The following is a 7,842-nucleotide window of genomic DNA, read 5'->3' as shown; positions in this document are numbered from 1 at the left end:
CCACTAGGTCTGAAATACTTGCGTTATATGGTGTGTCAAACTAATTGTTCTAGACAATTTTACGAAGAAAGCATTCAGTATTACATGACAAGATCGCCTGGTTATTTCACTAGCAGCGAGCATATGCATAATAATTGCATACAGTGGCCTGTAGTCTTTCTTCGAATGATTATGCAGTCATCATAGCAGAATCAGGTGGCTGGTAAAAGCATCTGAGAAGTAATTTGAGTGGACTTACGCTATTTAGTTGCATCAAGACAATTTAGCAGTCAAACTGAATTTTAACTTTCGCTAGACATAAAATTTTTGTTTAGTGAAATGAATACGCCCTTCTCGAATAACCTAACCTATTTTTGAGATATATGCTCCCTGCGTCATTATTAGTATAAGAACTTTCTAGTTGAAGCTTCATTGAGTCCTCAGTTTCGACTATAGTTCGGTTTCCTGACGAGTGATGAATTCAATAACATTTCTACCAATTCTTTGGCAATTAAGTGCTAGAATCTTGATGTTCTACGTCTCTATATTTTGTTGTCGATCCAGTTTCACTATCTGTATATGAACTGTCAACCATTCATTAAGTGGTCCAGAAATTTTTACAGTATAAAAAATGCACACTCCAAATGTACTCTGCTACCGGTGTAACTGATTTAGCTGTAGATTGATGAGACATATCATTGAAAGTTCTATGGTCCTTATAGCACAGGTCCAAATATCCACTGACTCAACCACCATGGAAACGATAATCTCTGTTTGCGACACTCCACCTGGTTCCACATTGCAGTGCATTGAGCAATACTGTGTACAGTAATTAAAATGGTAAGCTCCGTTTACACCCAACAAGTGAGGTCAGCTGTTTTCACCCTTTCCTCCTACTGCAAATTACAACTGAGGGGAGTCTCAGACCCTAAGTCAGTGGTTCTCACATGAGCAGCAACCTGCAGATGCCTGCACTATGCATCTTCGATAATCACTCCACATCTCAGATGATGCTCTTTGTCAAAAATCCTGAGTATATACAGATTTTACTTCCACCTCAAGGTGCAGTTATCTTATACTATTCCAAGGGGCTCCACAACATATTTATTGGAACTCCCAATAACTAAGTTCCTCCTCCCCCCTCCTCATGTATCCACGTGGATATGGCTTTAAAGCAATCACATGTTCATTTGTTAGGCAAATGGAAGGGGTCTCCACACTCACACTCTGGTTTTAGCAATGTGAACCATCCACAACCATCCACTTAACCTGAATGAGCATATTGCAGATATATTCAGTACACTGGAAGGTGCTATGGCAGCAAAGCTCATGAACAGTACACAGCTTGTGTTTTACCTGGCAGCAGCATTAATATGTTTGGCTGGAGTGTGCAAGGTTGGGAAGTGGAGACTGAAGTTAGGCTTGGGTTGAAGGGTGATAATTCGATTGATAGTAGTGGAGCCAACGAATGTGAATGTTGAATGCCAAGTAAAAGTTGTTGCAATAGATTGACCTACTTGTATATTGTACTTAAACAATGAAAAACATAAGGGGAAGGGATCCACTTCATAGCTTTTGTGAAAAGTTTAACAGTAGCATATTTGCAAAATGACTGTTTTTTTCAACACAATACAATTTAAACTTTTGAGTGAATCTTCAAGTATTGCATTTAAACTATTTCCAGCATAGACTTTAAACTGGAAGACCTGTACTTGCCTCTCTTTCACTTGGATATCGTCAATATTAAAACACATAACCAATACTTTATCAGTAACTACATGGAAGAAAATTTAAATGTGTGGGTTGACTTTAACAAGAGGAGAATGGAATTTTCATTATTTGTTCACAGTATTTCTCAGATTTAATTATAGCCCCTAAACTATAATAACTTCAATGACACACTGTTACAATAGTTTGCACAGTTTACAGGCAAGAAGCTGCACTTTTTTTTTTTTTTACTCTTCACCTGACTGTATATGCCATTTAGCATAGAAAACGCATTTAATGTTGCTGGAGAGTGAAGTCATACAAGAAGTGAATTTGTCACATTTGATTTTAAACTGTGACAAATCGCAACTAAGTATTGCAGTTACCAAAAAGTAGCATTTGCAGAAATCAGTGATATCGGAAAGTCAGAGTTTAGCCTATCTCCATCAAATTCAAATATAAGTGATGACTGTTATTCTACAGTGTTCTAACTATGGGACTGTGGCACAGCAGGTTCCACAAAGTTACGTGAACCACAAAATAAAAACACAGGAAAACAAAACGAAACGTGGTGACCCTTATAAATTTATTAATGTTATGATGGAACTCCTCAACAAAATACAGATAAAAGGTACATACTAGGTTTTTGAATAGACTGCTGGGCACAGGCTCATGACCTATGATCATGTAAACTGGCAGATGTCATAGTAAGATATATCAACCTGCAATAGTCGTTTTTTAAGATGGCTGATACTTATTCATCAATTAAACAATACAAATTATATAGATTTTGTCAATTGTTGACATGGTGTTTACTATTAAATAAATATACAAAGATTATTACAGTTGTTACAGATCTTATGCTTTGTCTTACAACATTTATAATTGTGTCATACACTGATGTGTTATACATATTATATTTATGAATATTAAGTGGCTACATAAATTTATTTTAAATATTCGTTTACAGTGCATTAACTTCAATACAATAAACATGTTACGGTATTTACAAATATTAAGTGTCTATCTATAGTTATTTTCAATAGTCATTTACAGTCCGACAACTTTTGTTTAGGAGTTCATTTATACCTTTAATTTTCTGTGACAGGGTGCTGTACTTTTCTAGGCTGTTATATAGCAAATTATTCTCTGTTTTGACTCGTTTTTCCTGTTTAGATATAAGTAGACCGTGGATCTAGTTTCATGGTCATGTACTGATGTAGTACACAGATGATTTTTTATGTAAAATACAGTCTAGATGATGTATTCACATGGGAAGGTCACTCCAGTCCTAGGTTCTTGAATAAATTCGTGCAATGGGCCCTACTGCTACTGTTTAGTATTATCAATACAGCCTTTTTTTGAAGACAACCTGTATGTTCCAGCACTTGTTTCCCAAAACGTCATTGAATAACTGAGCACTGATTGTATGTAGCCAAAATAGACCATTTTGAGGCATGAAATATTACACACTAATGCAACAGTTTGTCAAGTGTAACATATGATTGATAGTCTCTTTGCCAAAGCCTTTACACATTATGACCATTTTAAATGGCAGTCTGCATTTAACTCCAAGAATATGGTACCATAACACATTCCAACACATCATTGTTACTTTGTCATCTAGTATCATTGTGTTGTTAATTTAATCATAAGTACATACAGTTAGTTTTCACGTTTAAGCTACTTCATTTTTTTACTGACCATTTTATAGGTGTGTTAGACTTTTCATTCAACTGTTTTGTAGTTTGCCCTGTGATCACTTTGTTGCTTTCATCAGTAAACATTATTTTCTCTCCACATCTGACACTCTGTAGAAAGTCAATAATATAAATAAGAAAAAGGTTTAGGCCTGATATATTTCCCTGTGGGACATCCATGTTAATATATTTTGGATCTGACAAGTGTGCAACAAGAAATCCTTTTAAAGTATATGAGATCTCCACTCATTGCACATGATTTTGCAGGAATCACTTAAGCCACTTCAGAGCCATATATCTCATTTCTAGTAACTCTAATTTATGCAATCGAATTCTGTGATCAAATGTGTCCAATGCCTTTGATACATCCAGAAAATTTCCATTTGTATGATCACCTTTCTCCAGTGCCTTAACAATGACTTCTAGAGGATATGCTGTATAGCTTTTCTGGATGTGAGACGATGTTTTTCGTTAAAAAGAATGTTATATTTATTTATGTACTTCATTAATGCCTACAGTGCTGGTCTTGTAGTTAGCTGCCATTGCCTGTGGACTGGCTATAATACATTTTTTTTTGTACATTGTAAATCTTGTGTATAAATATGTAGTTGGAATTGCAAAACACTTTCAGATTTATTAGACTTTCTACTTTGTACACATATATTTTAATATTACTAGTGTTAAATCTGAATACACAGATTAAACTTCATTTTTATAGTAATAATCATAGACAAAAAAATTGAAAAGGAGTTCTAGCATACAAAATATATAAGCAAATATGTGAATTTAAATCTGAAAAACCACGTAAAACACAAGATGAAAGCCTAATTTAGGGTGTGATACAATCTGAAACTTGGGGAAACACATAGTCTAATATTACACTCACTGGAGTCATATGATCACATTGATTTCCTGCTTTACCTGCAGAAGAATGCCTCACAACAATACAAACTATGACAATAAAATGATAAACAATCACCTTGTGAATATTGCGATATGATAAATGTATGTAGCAATTCATCTTAAAAAAGCTTAGAATTACTACTATTTTCAGATGATGTGTAACCTGAATCGTCATCAAATATTTTCATCATATGTAGACAATCAAGAACTGTGTAAACTATTTTTTTTCCGGTTGCTTTTCCTCCTCACTGCACATTTCGAACACAAAAGAAAAACAAAAGCCTATAAAACGCATGAAACAGAGAGATCTCCAATGTCAGCTAATGCCTATGAAACAAGTAGAGATAACGATTTCAAAAACAGCTAATTTTTCGAGTGGTTCCGCTGCTACCAACCAGCGGTTCCAGCAGAAACTATTAAGCCTGCAGACCTGTCAGATGTTTGGGGGAGCCTTAAATATATGTTCGACAGTGCAGAAAATCATCGTGGCTAACGTGACGGAATATTACATTCTGCTGCACATTCCTATTTCCCGCCACTACAGTAATGTTATGTCAGCCTCACGCTGAAAGTTAATGTATTTTTCATTAGTGTTTCAATAATTTCGGAACTGGTGGATAGTATAAAGATTAGCCTCAAGGTTTCTATGTTTTCTGCATCACCATTTTAAAGAATGGGTATTGAAATTGCTTACTTTTGGTACTGAGGACAACAGCCAGGTTTGAACGATTCATTGGTTATTTTTGTTAGTGCAAGTTTTGTGGTATTTGCGCATTCTTCAATGTCACAAACCGAGATTTCAGATAGACACGTCGACTTTTTAATTTTTGATTTGCCATACAACTTGTGCCACTTCTCCTTCCGTTTAGTATGGTGATTGGTCCTGGTTGTGTAAGGTGTACATGTCTGGAAATATCTGTTGTAATATATTAACATTATTGCTGAAGTAAACATTCACAAAATTTGCTATTTCTTTTGGGTGGCTTACTTTACTATATTTGTTTTCAATTTGTGAATTCAAGTTTTTTGCCAAAATTTTGCTGTTTCCAGTTTGATAATATTCGAAGCTTTTTGCTTTATTTTTCTGCTTTCTATTTCTTACACTCAATTCGAGTATCATGCAAATGCAAAATCGTGGTTTTCTGTTTTGAGAAGCTGCTCAGTAAGATTTGTTCCAATAACAAAACTTACTTCTATAAACACAAAACCAGCCACTTTTTATAACTTTATTAATGGCAGTATGTGTTTTGGGATTTACCCATCTTCAATTGGTATGATTCATTATTACTACTATATAAAGACAAGCTATTGTTTACTGTTGTTACCAAAAATTTCGAAAAGTTCTTTACCAATGTATTTCAGATTTTTGTAAAACAGTCCTATAAGCTTCTGGACCAACACAGGTCACACATTTTCTGCATATAAGTGGTATATAAATATATACACACTATATGAAGAGAAAACATTATCAATAACCTTGGATAGTTGGTAACAGATTTACTTCAGATTTTTATTTAATACTCTAATAAAAGTTTGTACTGAATTAGATTACATATTTTCTCAATGGATATGGTACACAAATATATATGTACAATCTACACAATTTGTCATATTGTCCATAGCTTACAGTGCCACACCACAGTCGTCATGCACATCGATACCAGGCACATTAACAATGTCTCACTGCATCCACAATGACAAATGGGAGAAGCTAAAGAAGAGATCCTCTCTCTGAACACAGCAACGTCCTCACGTGGGGGTCAATGGAAGTACTCTCCCAGTTCGTGGCCTCAGCTCAAGCCATAACATCATTCAGTAGGATTAAAGAGTTATTCAAGTGTCAGATCGAAATGTAGTTTTGCAAATGTTGAACATTGTCCTTCAAGAGAAGAGTTATAACTGTGTGCATCAAGTGATGCCTTAATGTTCAATGTCAGCTGAAAATATCAGGTACTCCTGTGGCAAAGCATTGTATTAAGTTAGATAAAACTTTTTATCATTCATGTAATAAAGCGAACTAATATTCCATATGTCCACAGCTCGTAGTCTCGCGGTAGCGTTCTCGCTTCCCGAACACGGGGTCCCAGGTTTGATTCACAGTGGGATCAAGGATTTTCACCTGCCACGAGATGACTGGGTCTTGTCGTGTCGTCTTCATCATCATGATTTGTCCCCATTACGATTGGAGGAAGGCAACAGCAAACCACCTCCATTAGGAGCTTGCCTAGTATGGCAGTGCGGATCTCCCGCGTTATTCCTCTATGCATGGGCTTTAATTTCCATTTCCAGTATTTCATACGGTGTACTTCAGATGAGCTATCTCCCAGAGCAATCAAAGAACTCACATTTATAGTTGGACAGATGCAGTTTCGTCTATTCCTAACAAATACTGACAAGAACTGGAGCTTAACATGCTCGTTTATAACACCAGCTGCCTGCCCTGCTTGCGAGTTGTGCACATGTTTCTGGCTGTCACCCCGTTTTTTTTCTGTCATATTAGTGTGTCTTACCATAATGCACGATGTCTGAGCTTCCACAAGAAATGTCTCCAACTGAGCTTGCACAGTTTCAGCACTGCAGACTGAGCGCCTATTGCTCACTGTCAGCCAACTGCAGTCAATACTACAAAAACAAATAGCACTGCTGAGAGCAGCCGCTCAAAAATTTCGCCCATACCACAGTCAAAATGGAGAATGGTCGAACTATAGGACGCACTTTGTCGCCTGCAAATTAACGGGTATGGATCACAGTGCTTAATTTTTGTCCACATTGGTCCTGATGTGTATTGCCTCTGTGTAAAATCATGTGTCAAAACTGTTTCCAAGAAAGTCACAGACAATAATCTTGTGAAATAGTTGGATGGTAATTTTAATAGTGAAATCCATATAGTAGCTATGTGGTTTAAATTTTTTTCGTCTGATGCAGCAGCAGGCTCAGTCAGTCAAACAGAGTATATCAGAATTTAGAGATCTCATCAGATATTGCAAGTGTAAGTGTCCATGTGGAATTAATTATAGTGAAGTCATGTTACATGATGCTGTTACATAGAGTGTTTGACATGCATGCATTCACACTACAAGTCTAAAACAGCCAGACCCCAAGTTAAAAACAAGTTCTGTCTATAGTGGAATCTCAGACAACTGTGGACTCAACAGAAATTGATTTTAAGGCTCTATGTGTTTCTTTTATTCGTAGTGTACCAGGCACTCAGTTTCATGTAGAGAATAATGGTCACGTAATTAGAAACAGGGCTCAGATAAACAGCAGTAACAGTAAGAACAGTGGAAGTAATAACTTTCCATCTAATACCACACACCATGTTTTGCAAGATACTGGTCGGAAAACAAATCCTCAGTGTTTTTCCAGGCATGGTCAGAATGTCGTAATGCAACTTGCTTTCAGTGTGAACATGTGGGTCACATTCAGTGAGCGTATTTACATGGCAAGCAAGATCTGGGCAACAGCTGCTGTCATGCAAGTGCATGGTGGCCACAGCTACACTATCAACAGGTGCATACGGTATGGGCCACACCTCTCACTGAGGAGCACACTG

Source organism: Schistocerca serialis, chromosome 9 (genome assembly GCF_023864345.2).
Source record: "Schistocerca serialis cubense isolate TAMUIC-IGC-003099 chromosome 9, iqSchSeri2.2, whole genome shotgun sequence".
In the NCBI taxonomy this organism is placed as follows: Eukaryota; Metazoa; Arthropoda; class Insecta; order Orthoptera; family Acrididae; genus Schistocerca; species Schistocerca serialis.
Note: the sequence above shows the minus strand (reverse complement) of the source record.